This window comes from Tachyglossus aculeatus, chromosome X1 (assembly GCF_015852505.1).
Source record: "Tachyglossus aculeatus isolate mTacAcu1 chromosome X1, mTacAcu1.pri, whole genome shotgun sequence".
Lineage (NCBI taxonomy): Eukaryota > Metazoa > Chordata > Mammalia > Monotremata > Tachyglossidae > Tachyglossus > Tachyglossus aculeatus.
The window spans coordinates 111972407-111982880 of NC_052101.1; the positions used below are offsets into that span (position 1 = coordinate 111972407).

The 10474-nt window shown below is 45.5% G+C and overlaps 1 protein-coding gene across 3 annotated transcripts in view; it reads right to left on the minus strand.

Moving 5' to 3' along the window:
* Positions 1-3143, minus strand: part of TMPRSS9 (transmembrane serine protease 9) — a 90400-nt gene extending 87257 nt beyond the window's left edge. For all 3 annotated transcript variants that reach the window (XM_038771921.1, XM_038771923.1, XM_038771922.1), the window contains exon 1: positions 3087-3143. The gene's annotated coding sequence lies outside the window, so the exon portion shown is untranslated. The remainder of the gene's footprint in view (positions 1-3086) is intronic.
* Positions 3144-10474: the final 7331 nt, after the last annotated feature.

Here is a 10474-nt window from a genome sequence, read left to right on the forward strand (position 1 = left end):
TAATGGTAAGATAACTGCTCGTTCTTTCATCTCGGCACCTGCCAAGTCCACTGGTTGCTAACGTAGTAATCTGGGAGTGGCTATATTTAATCATTGTTCCTACCATCACACTGCTATTTATCTAAGTCATTTGAAGGAGGGTGGCCTAGTGGATACAGCACGGGCCAGAAAATCAGAAGGACCTGGGTTCTAATTCCAGCTCTGCCATTCGTCTGCTGTGTGACCCTGAGCAAGTCGCTTCATTTCTCTGGGCCTCAGTTACCTCCCCTGAAAAATGGGGATTAAGATTATGAGCCCCATGGACTGCGTCCGACCTGACTAGTTTGTATCTACCCCAGCACTTGGTACTGTGCCTGGCACGTAGTAAGCACTTAAATGCCATTAAAAAAATTTGAAACCTTTTAAAGGAAAAAAATACACATGCCACATTTATAGCCCGAGATGCCGAGGGCAGAGAAAGGATTTTTTAATACCGTTCGGTGGATCCGAATTGAGAAAGGACTCAAAAATCCAGCCCTCAGTCTGAGAGCAGACCACTTTACCTGCCCAGGTGGCATTCATTCATTCATTCAATCGTATTTATTGAGCGCTTACTGTGTGCAGAGCACTGTACTAAGCACTTAAGATGGCATTTCTATGTGCAAAGCACTGTTCTAAGCACTGGGGAGGATGTGTCAAGCACTGTAATAGTAATAATGATAATAATGATGATGGTCTTTCTTAAGTGCTTACTATGTGCCAAGCACTGTAATAATGATAATGATGATGATGGTCTTTAAGAGCTTATTATGTGCCAAGCACTGTAATAGTATTAATAATAATGATGATGATAATAATAACAATAATAATAACAATGGTATTTGGTAAGCGCTTATTTTGTGCCAAGCACTGGGGGAGATACAAGGTGATCAGGTGGTCCCACGGTCTTCATCCCCATTTTCCAGATGAGGGAATTGAGGCCCAGAGAAGTGAAGTGACTTGCCCAAAGTCACCCAGCTGACAACTGGCGGAGTCATTCATTCATTCATTCAATCGTATTTATTGAGCGCTTACTGTGTGCAGAGCACTGTACTACGTTTGTACGTATTTATTACTCTATGTATTTATTTATTTATTTATTTGTACATATTTATTCTATTTTATTTTGTTAATATGTTTTGTTTTGTTCTCTGGCTCCCCCTTCTAGACTGTGGGCCCGCTGTTGGGTAGGGACCGCCTCTATATGTTGCCAACTTGTACTTCCCAAGCGCTTAGTACAGTGCTCTGCACACAGTAAGCACTCAATAAATACCACTGAATGAATGAATGAATACTAAGCGCTTGGGAAGTCCAAGTTGGCAACATATAGAGACGGTCCCTACCCAACAGCGGGCTCACACTCTAGAAGGGGGAGACAGAGAACAAAACAAAACATATTAACAAAATAAAATAAATATGTACAAATAAAATAAATAGGTAAATAGAGTAATAAATACGTACAAACATTCTAGACTGTGAGCCCCCTGTTGGGTAGGGACCGTCTCTATATGTTGCCAACTTGTACTTCCCAAGCGCTTAGTACAGTGCTCTGCACACAGTAAGTGCTCAATAAATACGACTGAATGAAGGAATGAATACTAAGCGCTTGGGACGTCCAAGTTGGCAACATCTGGAGATGGTCCCTACCCAACAGTGGGCTCACACTCTAGAAGGGGGAGACAGAGAACAAAACATATTAACAAAATAAAATAAATAAAATATATATGTACAAATAAAATAAATAGGTAGAGTAATAAATACGTACAAACATATTCTAGACTGTGAGCCCACAGTAGGGACCATCTCTCTATGCTGCCAACTTGGACTTCCCAAGCGCTTAGTACAGTGCTCTGCACACAATAAGTGCTCAATAAATACGATTGATTGATATATACAGGTCGGAATTTGAACCCATGACCTCTGACTCAGTGGGGCCCGGGATTGGTGATTTCCAGCTCCTTTCTCGGAAGGAGCCATTCACGCTAGAAGTCACTCCCTGGGATCGGAGTCAGTCAATCAATCGAATCAATCGTATTTATTGAGCACTTACTGTGTGCAGAGCACTGTACTAAGTGCTTGGGAAGTCCAAGTTGCCAACATCTAGAGACGGTCCCTACCCAACAGCGGGCTCACAGTCTAGAAGGGGGAGGCAGAGAACAAAACCAAACATATTAACAAAATAAAATAAATAGAATACATATGTTTCCTTCTTCCTCTCCTCCTCGTCCCCCTCTCCATCCCCCCATCTTACCTCCTTCCCTTCCCCACAGCACCTGTATATATGTATATATGTTTGCACAGATTTATTACTCTATTTATTTATTTTACTTGTACATATCTATTCTATTTATTTTATTTTGTTAATCTGTTTGGTTTTGTTCTCCTGTCTCCCCCTTCTAGACTGTGAGCCCGCTGTTGGGTAGGGACCGTCTCTCTATGTTGCCAACTTGGACTTCCCAAGCGCTTAGTCCAGTGCTCGGCACACAGTAAGCGCTCAATAAATACGATTGATTGATTGATTGATGGATTGATTGGGAAGTCCAAGTTGGCAACATAGAGAGTCCGTCCCTACCCAACAGCGGGCTCACAGTCTAGAAGGGGGGGACAGGGAACAAAACCAAACGGATTGACAAAATAAAATAAATAGAATAGATACGTACAAGTAAAATCAATAGAGTAATAAATATGTACAAACATATATACAGGTGCTGTGGGGAAGGAGAGGGGGACGAGGGGAAGGCCAGATAACACTTGGGCCCTCGGGCCTCCTGGGGATTGCCCGACGTGAAGAGGGTGGTGGGTACCTGGCAGAAGGAATGGCCGGCCTGAAGGTGTGACCGGCAGGGAGAAGCCTCGACCTTCCCTTATTCTATTTCTTTTATTTTGTTAGGATGTTTGGTTTTGTTCTCTGTCTCCCCCTTTTCGACTGTGAGCCCACTGTTGGGTAGGGACTGTCTCTAGATGTTGCCAACTTGGACTTCCCAAGCGCTTAGCACAGTGCTGTGCACACAGTCAGCGCTCAATAAATAGGATTGATTGATTGATTGCGGGGCAGGGGCAGGACTCACCGTGGGCTGCTCCTCCGTCCTGCAGTTTTCCCCGTCCTCCGAGCGACCGGCTGGCTGGCGCCGGCCCGTTTTGAGGGGAAAATGGCGGGGGAGGGGGGGGCCCCTCCTCTCCCCGCCTCCTTTCCCTCAGGAACCCCCTCCTCCATCCCGTTGGTGGCTGGGGACTGCCTCTATGTGCTGCCAAATTGTACTTTCCAAGCGCTTAGTACAGTAAATCCGATTGAATGCAAATGACTCTCCTCAGCTCTGGGATCCCCTTCCACAGGGTGCCCCAAGACACTTTCGGAAAATATTAACTTTTCTCTTGAGGCACACAGTTTGGAGGGTTCCCCGGGCTCCCCCCATCTCCTCCCATGGTGCCCTCCCTCACTCCCTTTTTCACCTCCCAAATGGAGGCATTTCATTTTTAGACTGTGAGCCCACTGTCGGGTAGGGACTGTCTCTATGTGTTGCCAACTTGGACTTCCCAAGCGCTTAGTACGGTGCTCTGCATCATCATCATCATCAATCGTATTTATTGAGCGCTTACTGTGTGCAGAGCACTCTACTAAACGCTTGGGAAGTCCAAGTTGGCAACATCTAGAGACAGTCCCTACCCAGCAGTGGGCTCACAGTCTAAAAGGGGGAGACAGAGAACAAAACCAAACATACTAACAAAATAAAATAAATAGAATAGATATGTACAAGTAAAATAAATAGAGTAACAAATATGTACAAACATATAAGTGCTCAATAAATACGATTGATTGATTGATTTGGCCTCCCCCATATCCTGCCCTTCCCATTTTTCCTTGTCCCCTCAGGATTTGGATTTACCACCCGTCCCTTATGTACTTTAACTGGCCCTCCCCTTCCCCACATCCTTACAGTTTAAGCTGTAAGCACTCTGGATGCAGGAATCACGCTTTTTACCTGTTTTATAAGCACTGTGGCCATGCTTTTTTACCTGGTTTATAAGCAGTGTGGCCTAGTGGAAAAAGCACAGCCCTGAAAGCCAGAAGACCTGGGCTCTAATCTCCGCTCTACATAATAATAATAATAATAATAATAATAATAATAATAATAATAATAATAATAATAGTGGCATTTGTTAAGCACTTACTATGTGCAAAGCACTGTTCTAAGCGCTGGGGAGGATACAAGGTGATCAGGTTGTCCCACATGGGGCTCACAGTGTTTATCCCCATTTTACAGATGAGGTAACTGGGGCACAGAGAAGTTAAGTGACTTGCCCAAGGTCACACAGCGGACACACGGCAGAGCTGGGATTTGAACCCACGATCTCTGGCTCCCAAGCCTGTGCTCTTTCCACTGAGCCACGCTGCTTCTCAGCCACGCTGTTTCTGTGCCTCAGTTCCCTCATCTGCAAAATGAGGATTCAATACCCATTCTCCCTACTTAGACTGTGAGCCCACTGTTGGGTAGGGACTGTCTCTATATGTTGCCAACTTGGACTTCCCAAGCGCTGTGCTCTGCACACAGTAAGCGCTCAATAAATACAATTGATTGATTGATTGATTAGACAGTGCTCTGCACACAGTAAGCACTCAATAAATACGATTGAATGAATGGGAGCCCCATTTGGGATCTAATTATCTGGTATCTACCCCAGTGCTTAGAAGAGTGCTTAGCACATAGTCAGCGCTTAACACATGTTTGTATGTTCTCCAAGGGCCTAACACAGTGCTCTGCCAACATCAGGTACGCAATAAAAGTGGTGGATACAGATCAGAAAAGTTCAGTTAAAAAACAACCTCAGCAGGTATGCCTGGGGGTGGGGCTCTTGGAAAGTGACCACCATCAATACACCAACAATAATAATTAATTAATGGTATTTATTTTAACTACCCCGGTCATTTTAGAGCAATGCTTCTGTAAATGGTTTGATCATTATTTGCAGAAGGGCAGGTAATGTAATGGCCACAACCATCTGCTTCCAGATAGTCTCGATCTCCATGAACTTGGTGAAGTGGACAGCAATGGCTTCCATTCCCAGTAGTAGACTAAGAGGCTCTCTTTCTACCTTGACTCTGATCGATTTTGCCCCTTGGCAAATCCAGAAACCGTTGTTAGAACAATGTGGCCAAATCACCATCGATGGTACTTATCGAGCTTTTACTACATGCAGAGCACTGTACTAAGCACTTGGGAGGGTACAATACTGGAAAGATCATGGGTATGGGGGTATGGGAGATCTTTGTTTTCAACCCAGTTCTGCCACCGATCTGCTGGGTGATCTTGGGCACTTAAACATCTCTGTACTTCATCTGTAAATGAGGATAATAAGATTTTTGCTTTCCTTACCTCTTGGTGGGACAGTAAACATGTCTGATTATCTTGTACCTACCCTAGTACTTGACATTTAGTACTGCATACCATTATATTCTATTAACCCCCACTCACCCCATCTGTAATTAAAATAGTCTCTCTGACTAGACTGTATGCTCCTTGAAGGTAGGGATCATGTCTTCTGATTTTTGTACTCTCCCAACCACTTAGTTCAGTGATCTGCACACAGTAGGTGCTCAACAAATACAATTGATGGACTGCAAGTGCCATCCTGGGCCAGACATTATGACACATCCTGCCCAGGATTCTGCCTAGACAGCAGCACCAGGGCACTTTAAAGTAACCATCTAATGATTGCCTCCTCCTCTTCCCCACAACCCATCCCCACTCCAGACATCCATCCGGATGTTCAGGGAAACACCATCTCTAACTTGCTCTCCAGTAACCACTTATAAGCCACTCTTCCAAAAATTTCTCCAAACTCTTTTTGAACCTGCAATTTCCTGATACACAGCTTTACGTAGGAACAAATTCCATGGGCTGTGATGGACTTACGTGGGCCAGGTCACAAGGTTCAAAAAAATTCGTTTTCCACCATACTGCTCTCCCATCCTCCTGTCTCTCCCCGCTTCAATCTATACTTCACTCTGCTGCCCAGATTATCTTTCTACAGAAACACTCTAGGCATGTCACTCCCCTCCTCAAAAATCTACAGTGGTTGCCTATCAACCTTCGCGTGAAGCAAAAACTCCTCACTATTGGCTTCAAAGCTCTCCCTCACCTTGCCCCCTCCTCACCTCCCTTCTCTCCTTCTCCAGCCCAGCCCACACCTTCCGCTCCTCTGCCGCTAACCTCCTCACTGTGCCTCATTTTTGCCTGTCCTGTTGTCGACCCCCGGCCCACGTCCTACCCCTGGCCCGGAATACCCTCCCTCCTCACATCCACCAAACTAGCTCTCTTCCCCTCTTCAAAGCCCTACTGAGAGCTCACCTCCTCCAGGAGGCCTTCCCAGAATGAGCCCCCCTTTTACTCTGCTCCTCCTCCCCTCCCCATCGCCCCTACTCCCTCCCTCTGCTCTACCCCCTTCCCCTCCCCACAGCACTTGTGTATATTTGTACATATTTATTACTCTATTTTATTAATGATGTGTACATATCTATAATTCTATTTATCTATTTTGATGGTATTGACACCTGTCTACTTGTTTTGTTTTGTTGTCTGTCTCCCCCTTCTAGACTGTGAGCTCGTTGTTGGGTAGGGACCGTCTCTGTTGCCGATTCGTACTTTCCAAGTGCTTAGTGCAGTGCTCTGCACACAGTAAGCGCTCAATAAATACGACTGATTGAATGAATGAATGAACTTCAATCTATAGGCAGTTGGAACCAGGTAAGAACAGCACCAGAGAAGTAAGGAACTTGCATTCCTCACCCACCCCAGTTCTCAAACCTCTTAATGAAATCTTAGAAGAGACCCTGCCTACGTTGGGTGTGCCCATTTCTCTCAACCTCTCTGCCTTTCGTGTACAAATCTCTGTAGCAGGGGGCCCCTACTCTCTCCTCCCACGTTAGGGCAGAGGGAATCACATTCTCAGAAAGCAGGGTTCTATATAAAAAAAATTACCACTCTACCTTAAAAATGGCATTGGAGAGGTTTGGAGAAAGTCAGAGAACGAGTCTAAGGGTCCACTAGGGGATGGAAACTTTGATGGGGCACAGAATAGGATAGCATAAAATTGCTCAGGATCCAGCTCTGTGGGAGGCTGGGGAAGAGGGGGACGTCGGCAATCATCACAAAGCATTATGTTTTCTGGGGGGAGTTTTAACTTCTGTGTCTCGTAAAAAAAAAAAAAAAAAGGTATCTTAAGCACTTACAATGTGCCAAGCGCTGTTCTAAGCGCTGGCATAGATACAAGGTAATCAGGTTGGACACAGTCCGTGTCCCACATGGGGCTCACAGTCTTAATCTCCATTTTACAGGTGTGGTAACATCTGAGGCACAGAGAAGTTAAGTGACTTGCCCAAGGTCACACAGCAGACAAGTGGCAGAGCCAGGATTTGAACCCATGACCTCTGATTCCCAAGCCCATGCTCCTGCCACTAGGCCATGCTGCTTCCCTACGGTGCAAGGTTCCTTGGTGAAAATGGCCCCCCCACTTCCATTTGGTAATTTGCAGCCACCCGCTATTTCTCTCAGAACAACTCCCCAGTCATGAATTCTGACCTCCAGGGCTGAGTTTTGGAAACCAAACTGAATTCATTCTGTGTCGTGACCGTGCCAAGTTTTAGCAACTTTTAGCTGTTGCTTAAGCTCAAAAAGGGGACATTTTCCTTGGTGATAGCCTTCAGGGAAGCCTCAATTAATCTAATCTTCCCTTCACGGGAAGATACAATTAGGCCCTTCATGTTCACACAAAATCATCACAAACTGAATTCTCCACAGGACACTGGAATCTTCTCCCCTTCCTTATGTTCCTAGAGCACTCCCTGAGCTGATCTAAACCCACCCATCTATTTCAAGTGTCACATGCTCATTCAGATAAGTGAAAGAAGCTAGGAAAAACTATCTGAGTATGGGTGTAATGCTGTGTATGTGTGAGGGGTCAATGCCCAACCCCTGTCCTCTCGCCACAAACAAGCTATTTGTCCAGACAAGCCAGTGAACATCGGGTGGCAACCTCCTCTGGAGCCAGCAGAAAAATAATTGCGTGCCTGACCAAATCTTTCTGTTCTGAATTTGATACTGGTAACGTCTTCCTTTTTTCAGTGCTCCTTTAGGTCCCTCGCATCCTTGTGCACCGCTGCAGAAACTGACTTACATTCAATTCAAAAGGCTGAGCTTTAAATATCAAAATCTAAGTTTAATGAGATTAAAACAGAAGCAAGGCAAAAATAGGAAACTCAATCTCGAAGAAGGAACATCTGCCTTAGAATTTCTTGATGCTGGGCAGTCAAATTTTCCCAAATACTTTTTTAAAAAATGTATATTCTATGCATAATTAATATGTAGAAAATGGCTTCGATTAAGGCATAGTCCGAGGGGTTGAAGCAGATTCACCGACTCATCCTGCTCGGCACAAGAGCTCATATGCGTGACTTTACCCCACAGCAACAGGCTAACAAAAGGGCAGGGAGACAAGCAGGAGGGAAAGGTTTATTTGGTATTGTTCCCAGGCTGTTATCAGTTCATTTGAACCCAAGAGAAATACACAAACAGGTTTCAGGACTCAGTGGAGACATTTTTGCTTTGTGTGAGAAAACCCATCACTACTCTCCAGAGGGCTAATGGCTACCCCAGGCTTCTCCATGTGTCCACTGCTCATATTTTTTTCAGAACAGATGGAACTTTTATCAAAAGCCTCCACTATTCTGGAAAAAGTTCCGTCCATAGCGGGATAGTTGAGCTGGGGGGAGGGATATATTTGAAGGAAAGACAGAATTCTAAAAAGTAGCTATATCGGGAAGGCCTTGTAGGCTGAATGAATAAAAACAAGCAGGTGTGTAAGAGTGCATCTGTTCTGTCATTTTATGTAAAAACTGAAAAGCCTTTCAAAGCTCAACTCCAAAGGCTGCAGTGTTTAAAGGGGGTGGGAGGGGAAGAGAGTCGGAATCAAAACTCCTGAGAAGCAAGAACCCGAATCAGTCACTTCTAGGGATTCCCAAGTGACTCTACACCTAACTGGAGGACTCAGCTCAGGGCCTGAGTGGGCCCTGGGCACAAGTTCTTGAAGTTCAGTTCAGGAGAACCCTTACAACCCGGTTTGTGGGAGACTTTGGGGCATCTGCCGGGGCACTGTGCTTAATCCAAAATGTGTGGTTTGGGACTGTAGGTGTTGTATTGGGTGCAGGAGGGAGGGCGGAGGGCAAAGGCAAATATGTCTCTTTCTCCTCTTAGAGTTCAGGGGCTGCTCAGACTTAGCCTTGACCCAGGCCGCAGTTTCCCCATCCACTCACAGGGGACCATGGAGGCTGAGTTCTGCGGCATGAATAATAATAATTGTGGTATTCGTTAAGCACTTACTATGTGCCAGGCACTGTACTAAGTGCCGGGGTAAATGTAAGATACTCAGGTCAGACACAGTCCCTAGCCCGGATAGGACCCACAGCTTAAGTAGGAAGGAGAACGGTTTTTGAATTCCCGTTTTACAGATGAGGTAATAATAATAATAATAATTTGGGTATTTGTTAAGCGCTTACTATGTGCAAAGCACTGTTCTAAGCGCTGGGGAGGAGACAAGGTGATCAGGTTGTCCCATGTAGGGCTCACAATCTTAACCCCCATTTTACAGATGAGGTAACTGAGGCCCAGAGAAGTGACTTGCCCAAAGTCACCCAGCTGACAGTTGGCGGAGCCGGGATTTGAACCCATGACCCCTGACTCCCAAGCCCGTGCTCGTTCCACTGAGCCACGCTGCTTCTCAGAGGTACAGAGAAGTTTAAGTGATTTGCCCAAGGTCACACAGCAGACATTAGTAATCGTAATTATATTAAGTGCTTACTGGGTGTAAAGCACTCTACTGAGCGGTGGGAGAGAATCGGACATGCTCCATGTCCCTCAGGAGGTTCACAATCTAAAAAAATGGGGGAGCTGGAATTAGAACCCAGGTCCTCTGACTCTCAGGCTCCTGCTCTTTTCACTTGGTCGTGCTGCTTCTCATCTAATCAGCTGATAGTCTGATTTCTTTCATGTCCTGGATGGGAACATGGAACAAGCCTTCAGACGGTTTGGCAGAGGAAAAGAGGATCCAACTTGGTAGTTGGAAGACTGAATGCACTCAAATATGACAATGAATAAATGCTCTTTCCAGAGTATTACCATGATTCCCTGCACTATACTACGGGCTTGGGAGAGTACAATACAACAAGAAACAGACACATTCCCTGACCACAACGAGTTCACAATCTAGAGGGATATTCTGAGTGCGGGGAGGAAAGGGGCGGGAATTTTAGGAGGGATGAGGACTGGCAGCGGACAGAGGCGCAACATAGCGGATAGAGCACAGGCTTGGGAGCCAGGTCATGGGTTCTAGTCCTGGCTCCACCACTTTGTTGTGCGACCTTGGGCAAGTCACTTCATTTCTCTGTGCCTCAGTTACCTCATCT